The sequence below is a fragment of the Paroedura picta genome, chromosome 8, assembly GCF_049243985.1.
Source record: "Paroedura picta isolate Pp20150507F chromosome 8, Ppicta_v3.0, whole genome shotgun sequence".
NCBI classification, from domain to species: Eukaryota; Metazoa; Chordata; class Lepidosauria; order Squamata; family Gekkonidae; genus Paroedura; species Paroedura picta.
This window is the reverse complement of record NC_135376.1, coordinates 85,578,727-85,601,890: the sequence shown is the minus strand read 5'-3', so window position 1 is coordinate 85,601,890 and position 23,164 is coordinate 85,578,727. Positions and strand designations below refer to the sequence as shown.

General features: G+C 43.3%; 1 protein-coding gene across 2 annotated transcripts in view; it reads right to left on the bottom strand.

Moving 5' to 3' along the window:
* The window catches only part of ARID5B (AT-rich interaction domain 5B), a 259,355-nt gene that overhangs the window by 73,727 nt on the left and 162,464 nt on the right, over nt 1–23,164 (bottom strand). The window lies entirely within an intron of this gene.

Sequence of the window (23,164 nt, the reverse complement as noted above, 5' to 3'; positions counted from 1 at the left end):
GGGTGTGAGGGAGTTGGAGAGGTTTTGGTTAAGGTCCCATCCATCGCACTTCCCATGGTGTGTTGCCATTAAAAGAGAATTGCAAAAGGGCACATTCTAGGAAGAACAGTCTCACCTCTACACCGGGCTTGTGACTAAGGTGGGGATTGGAAGGGGGGAGAGAGAGAGGAAGAGATATACAATTTCTCATCTCTCTCCCCCCCCCCAGTTGCCAAGGAATGAGAACATGAAATGATCTCCTTACAGAATGTTTCGAGATTAGATCCTGTTTAGAATAGTCGGGCTTTTTATCCCCATTTGTATGAGGTCCGCAATTAAAACAGAAGCAGGAGGCACCCCTGTCACGGAGAGAATATTTCCCTTTTCACTGAAAAGGTTCCCTCGGCTATGGTGTATAGGGCTATAGACGAATTACATTTCACTTGATGGGGAAAAAGTGAATAGCTGATCAATTCATAGTATTCATGATGACACTATAATGTTCTCGGCTCCAAAAGGGTTTGATAGCTTACTGAGTGAGGGGGGAAAAAGTCACTCCCCACAAAAGACATTAGTCATGAAGAGTATTCAGAATGTTGAATTGGTATTGGCTGAATAGCTCTCTCTCTTTTCTCTGACTAGACTCGTTCTCTGCGAATGTCAGAAATGAAAATCCATGCTGACGTCCACAGATCTTCCAGAGCTTCACACAAAAAGGGGCGCAAAACGCCAAGCCCAAGTAAAGCCATGGTGCAGAGCTTAATTAGCGGATGGTCAAATCTGACAGATTCCTGGAAGGGACTGGGGCAGAGCATCTACACTGCATGCACAAAGTCCGAGGCTCAATTGGTAACATCTCCCGTTGAAAATAAATCAGGAAAGAAGTGCTGAGAAAGAACTTTATCATCCAGAGAGCAGCTCCCAGTCGGAGAAGGCACTATTAAACTACTGGGCCCAGTGGTCTGATCCAGTATAAACCAGCTGCAACCAGAGCTGGTCCAGGATGACTGGTGTCTTATGTAACAGGTGAAACGATGACCCTGGCGGTTCCATCTTCACTACAGACCAGTGATTTTTAACCTTCCTAATGCCTTCCTGAGCCCCTTGTGGCGCAGAGTGGTAAGGCAGCAGACATGCAGTCTGAAAGCTCTGCCCATGAGGCCGGGAGTTCAATCCCAGCAGCCGGCTCAAGGTTGACTCAGCCTTCCATCCTTCCGAGGTCGGTAAAATGAGTATCCAGCTTGCTGGGGAGTATACGGTAATGACTGGGGAAGGCACTGGCAAACCACCCCGTATTGAGTCTGCCATGAAAACACTAGAGGGCGTCACCCCAAGGGTCAGACATGACCCAGTGCTTGCACAGGGGATACCTTTACCTTTAATGCCTTCCTAATCCCTTTAATGCAGTTCCTCATGTTGTGGTGACCCCCAACCATAAAATCATGCAAGTGTTCTTTCACAGAAATTAAACCAAAACTGACCAATGGTGTGAAGATCCATTGTTCATGATTGTATATCGATTGTTTTTTTTCCTTGGGTTTCTCCGTTCAGTTCTGCCTCTTGTCCCACCATGCGTGGGTGCCTGCAGGAGAAGTGGCAACAGTGGTGGTGCCCCCCAGGCCAAGCTGCTTGCCCTGCTGTGACCTGTGAGAGGGTCTTTCAACCCCCAAAGGGGTCCCAATCCCCAGGTTGAGAACCACTGCTACAGACAAAAGTGAGCAAGGCCAGACTGACCATCCTGATAACTTAGGATGCCAGTCTTTCAAGGGTACCAGAAAGGCGGTGGGGGGGGGGCTCCCCAGACTTCCCAGCCGGCTGGTGGTGGCAAGCCCTTTTGCTCACCCCTCCTTCACGTCTCTTCCTGAGCAACAGAGCTTAAATCAAGCCTAATTGGACGTGAAGTACTATAGGGTGGAAGGAAAGACACTCGTATATGTAACATATTCAAATTTAGAATCTCTCCCAACCAATTATAAAACAGAGAACAGTGAATATGGAAATTAATGTTTGATTCTGAATCTGATATCAAATAAGGTTCAATGTGGAAAAAGTTACTTTGCTCGCTGAGTGTTGCAGAACACTGAATATCTGGGGCAAAAAAAAAAAGCTCACCTGTGTATGAATTTCAAAAGGAACCAGGTAGGTACTGCTTAAGGTATAGGACTATGCAAGCACCGAGTCATGTCTGACCCTTGGGGTGGCGCCCTCTAGCATTTTCTTGGCAGACTCAATATGGGATGGTTTGCCATTCCCTTCCCCAGTCATTACCGTTTTACCCCCCCAACAAGCAAGATGGGTACTCATTTTACCGACCTCAGAAGGATGGAAGACTGAGTCAACCTTGAGCCGGCTGCAGGGATCAAACTCCCAGCCTCATGGTCAGAGCTTCACACAGCATGTCTGCTGCATTACCACACCGGGCCACAAGAGGCTCAGGTACTGCTTAGCATTTAATAAAGTTCAGAAGTATCCTGGTCAACAATAGCAAGGCAGTAATGGCTATCTTATCATCTGCCATCAACTAGATGATAGCCACTGTTGGAACATTGTAACACTTTTCACTTATAATCAAAACACGCTCGCTCTGGAACTCATGCAGGGCACTTTGATACATCACCCTGTCATCTCTCCATTGCACCACTATGATGGACCTCATGCCCCCCCCCCACCCCCCACTGGCATGACTGAGAAGACAAACACAGCCATGTGATTTAGGCATTCTTCCTCTTTCATGGTGCTTCCTGTTATGTCCCTAATTTTGACCTTTGTGACATGAACTATTTCTGCGGTAGCAGTAGGATTTTAAAACAAAATTCACTTAAAAACAAACATGGAAGACGCATGTTAAAAAAACAACAGTGAAATGGCCAAAACAAACAAAAAAAGCAACAACACTCAATCAAACCCCAAACCCAGCTAATTACTGGCAAAGCAAATTGTTCTCGCTACAATGCAAAATGATTTCTTTTTTTTTTTCCACCTAGCTACTTCCTGGTGTTAAAGTCAGTCTGGGTGAGGTGAAACAGTGTGAAATGGAAATTTCGCAAATATCAAGAGCCACACAAGCCCTTGCTGACAATCTGAGCTTAACAACTCCTTTCCATTTTAGAAAGACTTAATGCTGTTCACAGTTTATGAATTCCCAAGACAAATTCCTTTTTTAAAGAAGTGTGCGCACGTGTACATGTTTGTGGGGAGAGAATGGAACATAGATTTCCTGTATTTGGAAAGAGTGATAGCAGTATGAAAACTCACACTGCTGAACTGAAAACAATATCCCATGCTGCTACTCTGGAAGTGTCATTTTTAAAGGAAGCAGAAGACAATTAACTCAGTGCTATTTTTCCCCCTTTTGTCAGAGTTGAGAAACAAAACAAAAACAAAAAACCCTCCACAGCTCTAACAAATAAAGCTGGTGCATTAGATATTCTGATACTCTAAGCTGAATATTAAAACCCTTTACATTCAATTAAACCACCCAGTCAACATCACATCTAGAACTTAATTGGCTTCAGGGCAGTCGAAGCAGCATCTGTAGTCTGTGGCTTGCTTGCCTTTGAGGACTGACATTCATTTGACTTTTTGCACTCAGGGATGCAAAGCTGAGTGCCAACTATACAGCTACTCTTTCACATGTGAAGAAAGCATGTGTGCATTCCCCTAACCCCTTAGCCATATTTCCCTTTAAAATACACTTAAGCACTGGCATTAAGATAATATTGTTTTCTTTAGTAGAAGCCTGGAGCATGGCTATTTAAAATAACAGGAAACACCAACTTTTGATTTAAGGAAATTTTCTCTCCCTCCTGGTTCACAAGCAGCTATTTCCTGTATGGTTATAATTTCCATATTGGAAAGCTGCATAGATGCAGAGTGTGTGGACATCAGGAAGAATAACAGCCAAATTCCCAGGATTCCAAACCCTGAGACTCATGGGAAGTGATGCAAAACTGACTAGCAAGCAGCCATGCCTCTAGGTGAACAAACCCTTAGGAATTGCCCCATATGGTATCTGTGAACGTCTGGAGCAGGGGTGGTCAAACTAGGGCCCTCCATATGTCCATGGACTACAATTTCCATGAGCCTCTGCCAGCATTCACAGGCAGGGGCTTGTGGCAATTGTAGTCCATGGACATTTTGAGGGCTGCAGTCTGACCACCCCTGGTCTGGAGTCACAATCACATAGAAAAGAACAAATCCTCCTCCCCAATGTATTTTTTAAAAATCAGTAGAACATAAAATATAGTTGAGTTCTCAGACTGCCCTCTTACAGATCTATAGATCTGCAGGACGTTTTGAGCATCTGACACAACTCGTAATAACAAAAATGACAACACAGTGTGCGAAGAAATAAACAAGTCATAAAACGTATTAATTACCCCAACATTAGCAAAAGCCTAAATGTGAGGCTGATTTTGAATTGGTGGCCAGACCAAGAGGCCTTCCCTGCTCTACTCTGAATGGTCTTGGCCGTTAGTACCAAGTATTACTTCCCATCTTCAATTTACAATATTTGCCTCAATTTAGGAGGTACAGAAGCCTTAAAGGAAGACATCAAGTGAATTGGCTGACTGACAGCGCTGAGATTTCAAACTGCTACTAGTCAGAGTTCCAAAACCTGAATCTCAGGATCCAAGCTTGAGACTGAGAAACTTTCACCAGGCAAGACTCTTGTGTAGACAATACACATACCTATCAGGTTCTCCTGTCACTCACTGCGTGTTCCTTAGACAGAAAGCTGTCTAGAAAACCATCACATGTGAAATCCGATAGAATAGATTTCTGATGTGGTCCTTAATGCTAAATAAATCATCTATCCTGTCACAGAATAATCAAATCAAAAGATCAAACTCAATCACACAGTTGGAGCAGTAGCTTTTATGGATTGTTGACTTTGCTGACTACATTTTTGCCGGCTGGTCTAGGATTGGATTAATTTTGGGGGGTTGATTGTACCTTGGTTATAAAGAACAAGTCCAACAGCTGAATCTGAAGCCATTGTCTCCCATATGATCGGCCACAAAAACAAAACAACAAAATCACCGTAACATAAGTTTGATGGATCATGGGACTGAAGTAGATAAGCTTGTGATAAGCATTTTTACGTGAAATGTTAATTATTATTTTATGTGCAAAATAAATACGACTGGGTTTTAACTTCTGTGGGTGAACACAGCTAAACTTTGAAGGGTGGAAACTATTCAAAGAAATCTGTGAACATTAAAAGAGAGTTAATGAATTTTTCACATCACGGTAAGTTTAAAAGCATATAATAATGCCTGAGTGTTCAAAGTGCTTTCTGTTCGGTACCTCAAAAGTCCTTCAAACAGGTTCAAAACATGCAGTGCAATCCTAAACAGAGTTACCCCTTCTAAGCCCACAGACATCAATGGGATTTAAGGGTACGTTTGCATGTGGCATACAAAATCCCAAGGAAAGATGAGGGAGTATCTGCAGTCCTTACAACTTGATTTTAACTCCCGATTTCCCTACAAATGAAACTGCGGGGCAACCAGTTGTATTGTGTTTCATTTTCCTTTGCCATGTGTTGGAAGGGTCACGTAAAGGAGCTTTGAGTGCAGGACCTATGCTGTCCATTGGGCTTCAACACCATTAAAATATACAAAGAATAATTGTTAAAAAAAATAATGGTTTGTAAGTTGACAGAATTCTTGAAATTCTTTATGAGAGGGTACTTATTTCCAAGTGTGTTATATTGTGTCTTTGTTTTGATTAAAGGTAGACAAATAGCAAGACTCTTGTTTAGGGCTGCACTTTTACCACACACACACACCCTCACCAGGGTAAAGTCTGCACAAAATAGATAATGTACTTTCAATGCACTTTAGGAGTAGATTTTCCTGTTCCGCATAGGAAAATCCAGCTGCCAAAGCACCTTGAAAGTGCATTATCCTATGTGTGCAGACTCTGCCTAGCTCTCATACAAACAAAGTAAAATCTTGCAGTATGGAACTCAAGATGATGAAGAAGAGTTGGTTTTTATACCCCACTTTTCACTCTCCCCAGAGCGGCTTAGAATCACCTTCCCTTCCTCTCCCAACAACAGATACTTTATGAGGTAAGTGGGGCTGAATGAGGACTGTGACTATCCCAAGGTCACCCAGCTGGCTGCATGTGGAGGAGGAGTGAGGCATCAAACCCAGTTCTCCACATTAGAGGATGCTGCTCTTCATAACTACACCCATACTGCCATACATCTTCCACCATGGGAAATCTTTCTATAGCATAGCACAAGCCTAGGTGAGGAGCTTGGAACTTTTTACCTTACAGTGTGTGAAATGCTTCTTATTACTATCTGTTGAGTCTTTGTCACAATATAGTCGAGTGGGTGATTAAAAGAAATGCATTTAGTTTGACATCAAGGCATGTTGTTACAGATAGGGCTCTAAACAAAAGCGTTAGGTGAAGTTGAAGCCCGGTTATCTACCTGGGCATCTTGTCAAAAGGCTTTGAATGGGAATGGAATGTATTTCATATGTCCCACATCTTTCATGTAGACTCAGTCCACAGTATTCTTGGACTCCTTTGGCTGCTGGACAAACTGAGTAACTAAACTTTGACAACTTGCCCCATTTCCCCTCTTGTTATTTTAGCAAATCTATTAAGCAGTCAGCGAAGTGCCATCCTGTTTCAAGTCTTCTCTGATCGCTATACACTTATTTCCTGACGAGATAGTTCTGCTTAGGCCTTTAGGTAGTAGAGCTTCTTGGGAACATTAAAAAAAAGACATTGTTTTTGTATGACGGTAATGTACTGTGATAGCCATTCTCCATCCCTCACTTGCCTCCCGGTCATAGCATTAAAGAAAACCCAACCAGTTGCATTTATTCCTGTGTTAAGTGTGTTACAGGGGGGTTTGAGAGGAAGGAAAGCAGGAGACAAATTGTGGCTGAGGAAAAAGTCAAACTACTTAATAACAGTAGCTGAAGCCTTTAGTAAGTGGAGGAAAAGAGGAAGCCTACTGGTCACCTTCACATATAATTATTTACTTTTCTCTCAGTTCAACTGGATAGTAACCCAGTGGAGGCATGGCTGTTTGTTTTGAAATCTCTGTGTTATGCCTACAAGAGTTGAATTTGATGAAATAGTAAAGATCTCTGGTCTTTCTTAAATACCTTTCCGGTATTTAAATACCTCCTGGGAAGGGTGTGAAATTGATCAAGATGTTGGTTCTGGAGGACGGAAGGGATTAAATCCATTTGCTGAGGCAAGCTGTCCCACAGTGTTCAGCTGCTACTTGCCATGGTGGGGAAAATCCAACATGTCTTCCCATGAGAACGCTCTTCTGCCCCTTGCTTGGTTGTCATGGCAAATCCAACAAGATATACCTTTTCTAGTTTAGTTCAAACTTCAAAGTGACCCTACTCCGTGAACTAGGAAGCAATTACTGGGAGCCTGATCAGGTAAAGTCCTGTTTAATGAGACATCATTAGAACCAATGTCCTAGGCAAAGCAATGGAATTGTTTGTTCCCTGTAGCCAGATGTCTTGAACCAAACAGATCTACTGCTTAGCTGTGGATCAATGATCCCCAAGACAACGTTTGGCAACTTCTTCACCAAAGCGTCTTTTCCTCAAAGAAAAGAGCCAAAATGTGGTTTTCCAATGGGAGCAGTAGAAGCCCAAGAGTCATCTTAGCTGTGTCAGCAAGCAGTGACCCATTGGAAAGAGCTGCCTCCACCACTGGAGGATGTGTGGCTTGGAATATCTGAACATTGTGTGGAACTTCCACAATTTTTGCCTCTCACGACAACCACGGCATATGCTGTACACCATCCTGAGCCTGCTTTTGGGCTAGGGTTGCTTCAAAGTAAAAATATAAAATAAATGAAATTTATTGTGGGTCCCACTGCCTGTCTTCAAAATGCCAAATGCTCTTTTGGACCATTCTTTAGATACATTCCTGATCGGGATAACTCAGGCTAGCTCAATCTCATCAGATCTCAGAACCTAAACAAGGTCAGCCCTTCCTCGTATTTGGATGGGAAACCTCCAAGGCAATGGCGAACCACCTCTGCACCTCTCTTGCCTTGAGACCCCTACAGTAAAGGTGGCCAAACAATGGCTTTCCAGATGTTCATGGACTACAATTCCTATGAGTCCCTGCCAGCATGCTGCTGGCAGAGTCTCATGGGAATTGTAGTCCATGGACATCTGAGGAGCCATTGTTTGGCCACCCCTGCCCTACAGGAACCCCGTAACTCACCTGTGACTTGATGGTACTCCCCCGTCCCCCGACATACTCAGCTTTTGTTGGGGATTAGTCCCTTTGTGCTGGAATGCTGATTGTGCAAGAAGCATTGGATTTGGACCAATGGTGGGCACTTTCATGATCGCAGATGTATATACTAAGGTAATGTCAGGCAGTTGCTTAAAAACAACCATACTCTAAGAGGTTTCCTTCTCCAGAGTTAAAGCACACAGCATTCCAGTGATTTCCCCGGAGGCTCATAGCACGGAAAGGTCAAAACCAGGTTACAATTACGGTTAAGACCACAAGTATCAACGCAAAAAAAAAAGAGAGAGGCAACACCCAATTTAGCAGTCAGCCGCTAAGTTGATGCCACCCGTAAAGAACCAAAATAGCTATAGCACAGCCAACGTATTCCATGTTTCTTCCTGACCTCCCTAAGAATCCATGAATATAAATAAACGAAGTGGTATATTTAGATTTCGTCCCTTCCCAAACTTTATTCCAGGATTACATGTTGCTATTTTGGGTATTACAACTATTCCTGAATGTCCTCCTTTCTGGCTGATGTCTTTCTGCTGAAACAGCAAGGCTCAAGCTGTATAATTGGCAGATTAGTTGACTGAAGTTTGATTGGGCCAGCTGGTTGAGTAGTTTTTAACCAACAGGAGCAAAATCAAGAGTAAAATGACCAACTTCCAGGTGGCACCTGAAGATCTCCCACTATTACAACTGATCTCCAGACAGCCAAGATAAGTTTCCCTGAAGAAAATGACTGCTGTGGGGGATGGACATTATACCCTACAGAAGTCCTTGCCCTCTCCAAACCACACTGTCCCCAGTTTCCACCCCCTAAATCTCCACATATTTCCCCAATCTACAGCTGGAAACCCTAATAAAGAGGGAAGACACAACTTTATTTTCTGGGCCTATTTCAGTTCTGGTAGTGGTACTGTCTATCTGTCCTGCACATATTTATTCTACCCTTCCATTATGGAAACTCCAAAGTCAAGTGCGGATCGGGCCCCAGAAGCCCCGTGCTAAGGGAATGCGGATTCTTTTGCCTTCCCTTTTGGCATTGCGGGGCCCAACAGGGCCTGTCCCATGGCAGGCCTGTCTAGACGGGAAGAACTGGGGGAACACAGCAAGCTGCAGAGTATGTAGCTCTGCAGCAGTGTACCGGCAGCAGCCCAGAGTGGCGCTGCTGGTGCGGAATTGGCCTATATGTGTCTGAGAAAGTATCCCCCAAAGGGTTTCACAAGTGTGTGTTAACCTGAACTACTAAATCTTCATCTGATATCCTGACCACTACACCACACAGGCAAACAGTATAATAATAAATGAAACAGAAATGACAAATGGACATTCTGCAAGAGTGTCCACTAATTTAACTGGAACAGCATCACAAACATCCTGCTATTAAAAAATCCAGCCATCAAAATGTCATGTTACACACATGCTTATTTGTTTACAGCCTTGAGGGCCAGCTTGGTGTAGTAGTTAAGAGAGGCAGCCTCTAATCTGGAGAGCCGGGTTTGATTCCCTGCTCCTCCACACGCAGCCAGCTGGGTGAAGTTAGGTTAGTCACAGTCTTGTTAGAATTGTTCTGACAGAACGATTTTGTTACTGCTTTCTCAGCCCCACCTCCCTCACAGGGTGTCTGTTATGGGGAGAGGAGGGGAAGGCAATTATAAATTGCTTTGAGACCCCTTCGGGTTATAAGCGGAGTATAAACACCAACTCTTCTTCTTCGTGATTTTGGTACACAGCTTTTGGGTCTATGAATACTTTCTTCCTTTTGCCATCTTTATACATCAAAAGATCATTTCTGCACAGGATGTGCCTCCAAGAATTCAAAACTGAACCTGTCAACATACATTTGGGAACCCTCTTTATTATTTGCGTGGGAGAGTAGCCAAAGTCTCCTAACCCTTTGATCTGGAGTGATCCTCCCAATTTCGGCAGAATGGGGAAGGGGCACTTGGCATAATTTCCAAGCTTACATCTCCATTCATGTGCAACAATTGCTCAATATTTTGTTTTCGAAATGAGATCTTCTATTCCCTCGTGTGGGGAGAAAAACAATTTGCTGCTTTCCCTAGAAAACATTCTCCATTTTCAAGCAAGGAGAACAGGCATTTTTTTTTTTTTGTGGATCTGTTTACAAGGCAACATGTCTTGTTTGTTTTAAACTTTAGAATGCTTCCCCATTTTGGTCTCTTATAAAAGAAGCACCTGCTCTCATGACCATTTTACGGTCAAAAACAAGACCACAGCAGGTGAAGTTTGAGCCACAACCTGCTACATCCTACCTATTAACTTGGGAATTACCCACTAGCTGTCCATTGCGATCCAAGTATCTGTATAGGGCAGGTTTAAATTAATTTACTGTTAGTATCGAGATGTAAAACATAAGCTCCATAGGTGGCAGGAAAAGACACATTTTAGAAGCATCTGTCAGCCAAAAGATACCATCCTCTTCTCTCTCTGGAAAACAGCCCAAACACCCTCTTCATCCCACTATGTGGAGTGCTTCTCTTTTGTCGCATCCAACAAATGCACCTATTTTCATCCAACAACTGTTAGAGGTTATATGAAACGGAGGATATTAATAGAGTCATTCATTTGAATATGCCCATGCTTAAAAATTAAGCAGATGGTTAAGCTCCTCCACTAAATCACAAACTAAAGTTGCATAAACATTTCCAAGGAGACTTCCTGTGTGAATAATGGAAGAATGGCCGGGGGGGGGGGGGGGGAGAGCCAACTGGGATCTTTCTGGAGTATATGATCCGTGTTTATTAAAGAACATCTTGCTGGAGAAAGTACGATGGATTTTCAGCCTCTACGCCCATAAGCTCCAGTGGGCACCTGGTATGATACATTCAGCTTGCAATGGGTTCTTGACTTGTTTTTTGAAGATAGAAGCAAAACTCCAAACACATAAGGAAAACCATCCCTTTCCCCCTGAAAGAAGATCTTACTGAAAGATCCTAAAGCAGCACAGACCCAGAACGTCTCACAAGGAGGACAAAAGGTATACTTGTGTAAGTGAACAGGGCAAAAAAATGGTCGGAAGGAGCAGGATGGTGTTCCAGAGGTGTGGCCCTAGATGTTGCCTGGTGACTGCCATATGAGAACTACTCTGAGTTTCCTGGAGGAACAGTGGGGTATAAATGTAATTAATGTTGATGAGCAAATAATATACGAAGCTGCATAATCTACAAACAAAGATCAACTCAGTCAGCACTGCCTGCGGCAGTAGCTTCTATTTATTTATCTATTTAATATTTATTTATTAGATTTCTATACCGCCACTCCTGGACCAGCCAGCTCATGGCAGTTACAGCATAATAATAAAATCATTAGACCCCATAAGACAGCAAGCTATGCCCTCTTGCCAACAAGTACAACGTACAAAACACAAAGATAAAATAAAATGGCGACAATACTACCCTTATTAGGCCCTAATTTCTCAGTTTATCCATTCCCAGTGGTAACTAAGACGCTGTAAATCTAGGAGCGATGGTTTGCCCGGGGGTGTGTGTGTCCAGATTTCACAAGGACGCGGAAGGACTCGCTCTCTAGCCCGGTATTTGACCCGGCCTCAACCAAAACCTGGCGGAAGAGCTCCGTCTTACAGGCCCTGTGGAACCCAGAGACCTCCGACAGGGCCCTCAGCTCATTCGGGAGCTCATTCCACCAGATAGGGGTCAAGGCCAGGCGTGCTTCCCGGGGGTCTGGGACTGTCAACATTTTCATACCCACAGAGCAAAGTGCCCTGCAGGCAGCATAAGGAGATAAGCGGTCCTGCAGATAGGTAGGACCCAGGCTACGCATAGCCTTAAAAGTCAAAATATTTTTATACCACCTTTCTACCAAGCCTAGGATCTCCAAGGTGGCAAACAATCAGAAAACATTAAAACAAGCTTTTAAAATACATAATGCAAAAATAACTAAAGCAACAATTGAACATAACACACATACAATGAAAACATATAACTAGGTGTTCCCCAACAGAGCACCTAAGGGTGCTGTAGAACCGGCAGGCATTTGTCCGGACATCTGGGATGCACTTCAGGAAAGAAGGCGGGGGTCACTGAAAAGGAAGAATGAGTGACTAACTTCCTTCATACAAATAAAGAGGTTTTTCACTTGGATCTCCCCCAGGTTCACTGGAGAAGGATCCATGATCCTTTAAGCAGGACTTGCAGATCAGTGGTGAGATGGTGAGGCTCAGAAACACAGTTGAATTCTGCTTCTTCTCGGTTGTCTCCCCCCCCCCTCAATTGGCTGTCTTCTTCTGCATGTATGCTATCCCCTCCCTTTGACTTCTTCTATGTTTGTATATGTCTGTTTATATTCCCCGTACCTCTTCTTCCCATGGGTGTGCTTGGCCCTGCCTCCAAAGGCAGCCATTTTGTACTGAGACCCACCTCCCTGCCTCAACATTCCAAAGGTGCCTGCTAGACTGAGGAGGCTTGCCAATAAAAGACTGGGGGAAAGGGCATGGAGGGGTGCCCTCACAGCACCAACGGGTTGTCATTTCTGGGTTGACCCCAGAAGTGATATCAACACTGCTCTAAGATTCAGAATGATTGGGGACCCCTGACATACACATTGAAAGCACATCTGCCCTGCTCTGACTCCCCCCCCCCCTCTTAAAATACTGGTTCCTTTCTTCCTCATTGCAAGGGGTTATCTGGAATAAATAATATAATGAGGAAAAATATATTATCGATCGTTTGATCCTCTGACTCAAGATATTGTGAAGCACGTAACATGTTAATACCAGTTCTTTAAACAGGAAGAATTTTCATAGAGGAAAGACAAATAACATTAGAATCTCTTGAAAAGGTTTTTCTCCCCTTCCTAAGATAAAAGGTTATATATATTTTAACCTATTCAGGACAAAAGCCTCTGTAAATTTCTGTTTTGTACCATCAGTGCCACAAAAAGGGGAGGGGGGAGAATCTATAAGCAATCTGTTCCACATAATATATTTCTGGTAAGGCCTTGGAGGAGAAGCATGTCTAATGGCTTAAGTGCCACTCATCACTTAACACCCACTCTGGGCGGCTGTCCCGCCCCTTAGTGCCTCCTCCTCCAATCAGCTTGCTTGTCTATCCAGCAGCCAGCCAATCACCTTCTGTCCCCCACTCCTGACCACCTCTTCCTCCTTACACTTCCAAGGCTCGGAAGCTACAGATCTCTGCTGTGTGAGCGCTGCCCCTGCTGGTGAGTTCCCTAACAGCTGCCTGCAGCCTTTCCAAGTCTTGGGTGGGAGGGAGAGGCCATCCACAGAGTTCTTCCACCCCCACCCCCAATCCTGAATGCAACGGGCTTCACCCCTAGTTTAATATAAAACAGACTGTTCTTCACAGCCCAGCGATTTATATCAAGGGAGATAGTTATGTAATAATCTTTGAGGGGGTGTCAATATTGATTCTCAGGAAAAAGCTGGCGTGCCATTAAATGCTGTAGACATTTCCCCCAATTTTAATTTTTTTTTCTGTATCTATTCTCAGTGTTTGTACTCAAGAGGCAGAACTGTTTTTCTACCACATGGCATGCATATTTCAGCATCCAGAGTTATTAACTCATGACCAATTGTCACTTGATCGTTATCTAACATATGAGGAAGCCAAGAAAAAGAAACCTTATTTGGGCAAAAGGCAGTTTTTCTCCACGGTTGTCTATATATTTCCTTCCCATGCCCTCTCGTTGGCTTATTATTTGATGTCAACAAAGCCCCAGAAGTTACATGTATTCTAAAACACACACACACAGGGAGGGAAAATCCATCTTTGTCCTGTTTTAAACACTTAGTTGATATTATTAAATCATGCCGAGTTATTCCCTGAAAGAAAACTCTCAGTTGCCCTCTAGTGTTGAGTCAAAGCTAGGCAGGCTAGTGAGGGGGGAAATCTACATGGTATTTGGAACATGCCCTTCACAGCTAACTGATAAGAAAAAATAATATCAGACACTAGTCTGAGGAAGAGTGCTTGCACTCAAAAGCTCACGCCCTGAATAAATCTTTGTTGGTCTTAAAGGTGCCACTGGACTCTGATTTTATTGTGCTACTTCAGACCAATACGGCTACTCATTTGAATCTATTGATAAGGAAAAAGGTTCCTCAAAGCTACAGGCTATACCAGACTTAAGGCTAGTTTATACTGGACTGGAACAGAGGAGGGGTTACATCTTTGGACTGATGGCGATATTGTAAGCTATTTGGAATTTTTTTTTTTGAAAAGCAGCTATTAAACTGGAAATAAATTTCAGGCACAAGGCAATGGCTTTCACACATGTGTTAAAAGCCTTCAAAGAAACCGATATATGTAAACTTTGTTTATAACTTTAAAAAAAGGAAAGAAAGAAAGAAAGCTCGATATGCCCACAAGCTTCAGCATGATATGAGACTAGAGCAGGGGTAGTCAAACTGCGGCCCTCCAGATGTCCATGGACTACAACTCCCATGAGCCCCTGCCAGCAAATGCTGGCAGGGGCTCATGGGAATTGCAGTCCATGGACATCTGGAGGGCCGCAGTTTGACTACCCCTGGACTAGAGGGAACGGGAGTCTGTAAAATCTGCAATGTGGAAAAAGAAACGGAATCTCCCCCACCCTTGGATAAATGGTTTAGCAAATGAATCAACATCCAAAGACCAAACTGTCTCAACATGCACCTTGTTTCCTTCCTCTGTTTTTGTTGTTTATATAGCCCTTAAGAAGATCGTCGACATCCAGTATTAGATTACGACATTAATTCTGCACAATCTCTTTCCCCCCCCCTTCTTTTTAAGTAGTCAGTTCCATTTAAAATACTGCTGGAGGGGACCGAACAGTTTCCTGAGCAACAAACCCACCCCTGTGAGATGCAGAGAACACTAGATTAAAACAAACTAATCAGGGCAACGTTTGAAGGAAGGAAGAAAGGGCACATGACACACAGCCAAGCTATTTTTCCAGTCCATCCTCAGTAAATAACGCCAAACATTTATTTTGCTTGACGAATGCTCTGATAAATCATTCACTCCCTCACTCTCAAACAGCCAGTCTTTGTTAGCCTTAAAAAAATAATATTCTGTTACTGTTAACACTGCATGAGGGATGACTGAATACTTCATTCCCCCCCCCCTTTTAAAGTATAGCTTTCAAAGGACAAGTCACTAATAACTGTTTCGCAATAAGAATGATCTACTCTTGCCCAATGCATCATGAGCGCTCTTGAAAACATTGCAGCCATAAAAATTATACAGTGAGCACTTCAGAAATGCCACACGTGACCCTGCTTGTTCTGTTTTATCCCACAGTTGTGCAACTCGTTTTCTTTCCCAATTTCTTTGTCTCCTCTGAAGCGACTGCACCGGATAATTATTTAAAAATATTTTAATATTTATAGAAACGGAGGGGGAAAGATGAAAATTCTTGAGGTTTTTTGTTGTTGTTGTTTTTAATGAAAAGAATGTAAAGGTCAGGTCTGTAATTTACAGCAAGGAGAAATGTTAGTGTGTTTGGGATATGGGGAAAAAAAACCCATAGTTGGCAAATAAGGCGCTCTTATTTTTAGTCTCGATGGATCCTGAAATGCCATACGTTCATAAGGTAAAGCATATAATCAGGAAAATAAACACTGGGTACATGGGTGGTTTTGATTTGCATAATTTGACATTTATATAACGCCTCATTGGAAATGGATCCCACAGTGTTTTGAAATGTATGTAACTAAAATTGTGGGGCATAAATCATCTCCCCTACCCCATTAAAAGCAATCACAAGTCTGTAAAAAGTAAACCCACTGGTCCAAAAGGCAGCTATGGACGGTGGAAAAACAGAGTAATCTTTAAAAAAAAAAAAAAACAAGAAAATGCTCATATCATCTGTACACCACCTAAATCACAAGCCTCTGGAGAAGATACCGGTAGAGCAACTAAAAATTTTAGCAACAGTGGCCGCATTTGTTTTCAAAATGGAAAAGAAAGACTAAGGAAGAAGCTGGAATGACAGTGGTGCCTAATTAGAGTCGACAGATAATTTCAACTAACCACAGGTAGAGCGAGAACAGATGGACAAACCGTATAACTAACTGGTGACTGACTAGTGTGCATTCTACATATAGCATCAATCTCAGAGGATGTAAACAATACACTGACTCATCACCAAGGTTTTGTCCAGTAAAACTTTCATCTTGGGTAGGAACTTTTCAGAGTCCAACCCAGGACATATTTTGGATCTTAGAACTGGGATTAAACATACGGACCTCAACAGCGGGCTCTATGAACCAGGTTTTTGAGAAACCCTGGGGTTTCTCGATGGCACCGGAAGGGTTTCCTGAATGGGTGGGATTTAATTAATTTTTAAAAATTTGTTAAACATTTATTTATTATATTTATATACCGCCCTCCCCGAGGGCTCAGGTGATACGACCACATATGGTCATGTCAATCTACCCACTCCTCCCAAAATGGCCAATGATGGGCCTGGAGGGAGTAGGGAGGGGAGGGGCCCCGTGTGGACATGTAAACAGTTCACAGAAAATTTTCTGCACGATCGTGCCACTTCTGCGGTTTTCTGAAAGCCTGAAGAATGTCTCAGGAGTTTCTCAATGGTAAAAAGTTAAGAAATCCTCCTTTGCAGGTTTATCCCACAAGTAAACACTCCAATATGTTTCTGGCTGGCACACGAAATTCCCCCTGTCTTTAGTCATGTATAGTCTTGACTCACAATATGATGGGAAACAAAACCTCAGAAGTTAGAAATACAATGCTTACAACTCCAACCCTAAGAAATATCCTCAAAAGTCAAGTCCGTGGATGTCTGTGACACTTTCAAGCAAGGCTATCTAGGACTGTAAGCCTAAATGTTACCGGTCTATTCATCCTACCATTAATTATAAAGTGATTCAGGGTCCGCCCTCAGTTCTGAACTAATTATCCATTCTGACTAATTTTCTAAAACCGCATCTGTGTTCTGCTAATCCCATCTTTATTAGTGTTTCAAATACATCCCTACAAATATTTTGAATATGCTAAGTTTTCTCTGGTATCTTAGTGATGGGAGTTCATCTACATCAAATAAACGCTTTGTTCAATTCCTGATAAATCCATGCCATACTGGTTCATGCTTTTCTCCCTTTGAGGTTGGCAAAATAGTAAGAAACCTGTGGAAGTCAGACATTGCTGGAGCTTAGGACTGGATCAACTAGAAGTAAATTTCAAAAATACCAATACAAGTTGCATGCTGAAGGCATATGTAAGTTCCTGGTGGCCACCTGAAATCCCTCCTCTTCTAGCAGGAGAATTGTTAATGAGGAAACTAACTCTACTCCATTCTATTGAAAGCATGGACACACCCCAACATCTTTTGATATGCTTTATTGACAGGCACTGCAAACCTTCTCTGTCCAAACTCAGCCGTGCTTCAAGAGTGCGAGGGAGGCACCACCAACCTCACCCTATTGTGACACATGTGGTCACACATTGCTTGTTGCTGGAGTGCTGCCCATAGCAGGTTGACTTCCTATTCTGGACTTCCAGCAAGGCTTGTGAAACACCCCATTTTCAGGCTATTTTGGACAGGAGGGGGTCTTGGACAACGTGACGTGCAGGTACCTCAACTATTTCAAAACACCACAAGTAAAGAGGTCTAAGCAGCCGCCTGTAATAATAATAAGCAGCATTTATTTTGAAACGCAACAGTAGGCCTAAGTGAACACCGCACAAACACAAAAAAGCATGTTTACTTATCAAATCACTCCAAATCCCAATCCGTAAAGTGGATACTTAAAAATTCATGTAAAGATTTAGCAAAAGGAAAATCAATAAAACACTTTTTATAAAACAAGAGATTGATTTGCAGCTTTAAACTTACAGACAATGTAATATTTGAGAACTTTCATAAATAATGCTTTTATCCTGATTGCAAAATAATACCCTGCCATGAAAACAGAGAAAGAGAGTAGAAGAAGGAAATTGTTCAACAGGAATTAAATGTCATGCTTTTCTTTATTTTTTAAAAAGAGAAAAGAATGGAAGTTAAATACCGTTTTACTACTGGTGAAAAAGCCCTTCTTGCCATTGTTAACCACTGTGTGTACACAGAGCAACACTTAATTTCATAATTATTTATCTCTTCTGAACCTATTAGTCAACTGCGCTCGGTTTATAAAACCTGCGTTAAACACATTCCCATGTATTTGTAGTGCAGAGTAGACAGAACTACGACAACAACGGCTACGATTATTCAGCTGAGATGCAATCATGTTTGAAAGGGAAACATTAACAAAACAGGAGACAATTCAGAAGAATATACAGTGTGCTTGTGCTCTACTGCATGTGCTTCAGAACCTTATGTAACTATTCATTTTCTGTTTCATTTGGCTGCAATCCCAGCTTGTTCTGTGTGATGCCATACTAATTTTATAATAATAAACTGTTTCACAATCTTTAGGCAGTCATGCAAATAAAGAGGTTGTGGAAGACATTTTCATTTGATTATCTTCCCAGGGAAAGGCACCATCTTGAAATTAAATGCAGCTTGGTGAATATGTGAGCAGGGAAAACAAATAACCTAAAACAAGCACAGGACCAACAGACCAACCTTTTCAGTCGTGGCCCCCACCTGGTGGAACGAGCTCCCCGAAGAGATCAGGGCCCTGCCGGAACTTCCACAGTTCCGCAGGGCCTGCGAAAAGGAGCTCTTCCACCAGGCATTTGCTTGAGACCAACTGACCCATAACATCTACAGGTCCCGCCCCCCAGACTGAAAGGTCAAGCCTACCAAGGGAGTGTCAAAGTTATTGTTGTCGAAATACTGTTCTAGTTCTAGTTGGTATGCTATTGTTGTTATATTGTTAGACTGATACAGCTACTGTTCCGTGTAAATGTTCCGAAATGTTTTCTGTAAACCGCTCAGAGCCATAGGGAAGGGCGGTATAAAAATCTAAATAAATAAACAAACAAGCAAACAAACAAGAAGTGAGAAGAGTGCCCTGAGAATGACCACTGGTTTCCATCTGAAGGCAGAAATGAAGGACGCAGTAATACCGGACTGATCAGATGGTCTATCATACGCATTCTCTCCAATATCAGTACTCCTCCAAACGCTTTTTGGGAAACTCAAGCAGCAACAGTTGGAAATCTTAACAGTGGTTTGTTCTTGGCCAAGAAGACCATGGTTCTGCACCTTCCTCCAAATGATGGAAGAACGACTTCTGGCCTTGCCAGTCTCCATGGACATGTTCAGCCAGAAACTACATGTCCTCAGATGGGTGAAAATTGACCATGTAAAGACTAAGAGGGCATCCCTCATGAAAGTAGGTCACAGCGCAGAAGGGACCAACACCATTTTAGGGTCCAGATATTAATCAACAATCTAAATATACAACTGTTGCTGCAAGGCTTGAGCACGCTGGTGTTGACGAAAGAAAGTGGGCTGCACTATTCCAAAGATCAGGGACATCCTAGAGTTTTTATATGAGGGCACTACTAAAAATGTATGGGCAGCTGCTACTCACAGACAGGCGGTAGCATTACTCACCGTTATCCATGATAATAAAAGGGCATCATTTTTTCCAAGTCATCCACATGTCATCAGATTTCAAAGGGACCATATGAAAGGATCCTCTCCCCAAAATCACAGGTCCCCAACATGGAGGTGACACACAGCCCTGTTGGCACTGATGAATCATCCTTCTCAACCCATTAAGATGTTATTCTTCCTGGCCATCACATCCTCTCAGAGTACAGCTGAGTTTGTGGCACTGCCTATTAGTCAGGATCCTGCACCTTTCCTACGGATGAAGGTGGCACTCAGGACAGACCCATTGTTTCATCCCAAGGTGAACTACTTGTTTCATAATTTTCAGGAAATCAACTTACTATCCCATGTCTTAATCCTAGGCAACTCAAGGAAGAACCTCGCATCCCCTGCTGACTCGTGTCACACCCTGTTCCCCATCTAAGTCATTTCCTCTCCCCTATTTAAAACACAGCTCCCTACCATGTCTACCCACAAAGTGGAGCTAATAGTCCCACGGTAGAATGAACAGAAGCCAAAGGAAACTGCTGTGAAGGTAAGCTTTTATTAAGAAGTCTGCTTCCAGATTTCTCAATGAGTTCCGAACAGAAATGCTCTTTGGCAGAAACAACTCAATATACAAAATGGAATTCAATCAAAATATAGACTCCTTCAGAGTAAATGAACAATTGTGTGAATGCTGAATAAGCAAGTTTGTTCCATTCAGCACGCTCGCCAAATGCCAAAATAAGAGTTTCTCTATATTCAGGAAACTGAATGAAGGTTTAGTTGTTCTTTTCACTGCGTTCATACTCTCCCCCCAACCCGTAACTTGTGTGAGGACTACTTCTCCTTCAGTTGAACAAATGTGAGCTGCTGGGCTGGGCAGCTGGGCTCTTTCTGGCGTCAGAACCAAGGCAACATTTGAGAATAGCTGTATCTTCCAACTCCAGTTCTGCAGGTAGATATATCCAGTTTTCAGGTGCGCTCTTAGCAATATGCAGGAAACATTAATTTATCACTGCCGCCTTCCCTTTCTTCCAAAGTGGTACACACGAAGTCACCCATTTCCCTCCTCACAAAATCTCTGAGAGAGAGGCTACACAATGCGATAGTAATTGGAACAGGGGAGCTCTTTCTGAGTCCAAGTCTCCTACTATCTGAGTCCAAGTCTCCTCTATCCACCAGTAGTGTGTAGGAAATCAAAACATTTTCCATACACATCATGTGGCAAAATTAAGATGACAAAAGGCATGTGTGATTTTTAAGAAAGACGAGTAGCCATGCTGGTCTGAAGGTTTGTGTTCAGAGGCACTTTTAAGACCAACAAAGCTTTATTCTGGGCATAAACTTTTGTGAGCATGCACACTTCCTCAGAGATCAGATGCCGTTCCAGGTATCCGAGGAAGTACCCATGCACATGAAAGCTTATGCCCAGAATTAAAGGTGCCACTGGACTCATGATTCTGCTTGTTCTGATCATAGATTTCTTTCTGTAGGCCAAAAAGGCTAGTGCTGATTTGGTAGAGCAAAAAAAGGAAAAACAACCCAGAATCATGGAGAAAAACATGCAAAAGGCTCCATGCCACACGATTACTTCCAACCCTCCATTTGTCCCTAGAATTATTTTAGGACTATCTCCTAAAACAGGAAAAGAACATCAATAACACTTGAACAGAATTGATGTGTTTAGTCATGGAGCAGTGCCAGCAAAGCAATATTAGATTGGAGGAAAACTCGATTTTCGCCTACAGCTTGCTACAGCCTTCTACAGCTGCGTCTGGATGGCAGCGTGGCCCAAAAGTGGTTTAGTACTAAAGCGCAACTCCACAGGCAGGAGAAAAGGGACTCCGATGTCTTGAGTAGCACCTATGTTCTGCGGTGAAAATGGCTGTGGGGCACTCTCTGCAAGCAGCCCTACCTCCCCACACTGCCAGTGAGAGCGCATGTTTAATCCCACCCACCCACCCTGCTTGTACTTAAAAACATTTGGTCCTTCAGGGAGAGGCTAAGCTGCTTCAAGAGAACATTGGTTTTCTGATCTTAACTGGTGCTCATTTCATCCAAAACCATGGGGGGGATCATCAGTACGTGGTTTGTGTATTCCACCAAAGCGAGGGGCATAGCCAGCTAATGGAAGGCCCCCCCAGCTTTTTAACGCTGTGGGCACTTTGGGGATTCTGAAATAATGCGGTGAGGACAGTGACAAAATGGCTGCAACAAGATGGCGGAGGTGGAGCCAGTCACAAAAAGGCTGTCATGGCTTAACTTTTGCCACACAGTAATGATCCTTGTGCAGTGGCGGGGGCTGCTTTCAAAGCAACATTTTTTAAAGAAGATGATTTGGTTTTTATACCCTGCCTTTCTCTACCTGAAGAGTCTTACAATCGGCAGGGCTTACAATCGCCTTCCCTTTCCTCTCCCCACAACAGACACCCTGTGAGGTGGGTGAGGCTGAGAGAGCCCTCGTATTACTGCTCAGTCAGAACAGCAATATCAGTGCTGTGGCAAGCCCAAGGTCACCCCACTGGCTGCATGTGGGGGAGCAAGGAACCAAACCCGGCTCGCCAGATCAGAAACCACTGCTCTTAACCATGACACCATATTGGCTCTGCACAGCCAACTAAATCTCCGGAATCAGAAGTCTTGCTGGGGAAAAGCCTCTCTTGGCTTGCCCACGTTCTAAAAACACTTTGTGGGCACCAGAAAGGAACCACACTGGGCACCAGAAAGGCACCATACTGGGTACCATGGGCTACCAAATCCCAAGCGGTTACATATGAACGCTCTCCTGTACAACTGGCAGGCAGGTGAGGTCAACATCTCCCTGATAGAAAAACTGGATCAACTTTTCTTGCCCTTTGGTTAAAATAAAATAGCTCACATGGAGCATTTAAATTAACATATGCAAATAAGCGAAGACATTTCCTCCCTCCCCGTTTCTGTATAGCAGAGGCACACCACTTTGCTTTACATCGAAATATGAACAGGAAATGCCGTGTCAGCCATTTTCTTGGGGCCTTCGCCTGATGCGCCAACATGCCCCGCTGAGTCAGCTCGATGTGTCAGGAAATTCGGATGTGGGCTGTCTCCAAATGGGGGCCCAGATTGAACTGGAGCACTTTCTCTCCCCCTCTGCATGTGTGTGTGTGTGTATACACACAGGCCCCTCGTAAACCAACTCACTAATCTTCTCCCTCCCCCTTCTCCGAGGCCCGTAGAAAACAGTCCTGCTGCCTTGACTCACCTGCAGCGGCAGCTGACATTTTTGTTCAGTCATCTCTGGCTCTCCGGCAGGCTCCTTGATGGTTGCTAGGCAACTATTGTTGAATACATGCATAAGACATTAATTGTCTGAGCACTTTTTAAAAGAGAGAGGGAGAGAGAGAGAGGGAGAGAAATTCTTCAAAGCTGAGGCCACTGTCATATCTAAAATTGGACATGTTCTTTA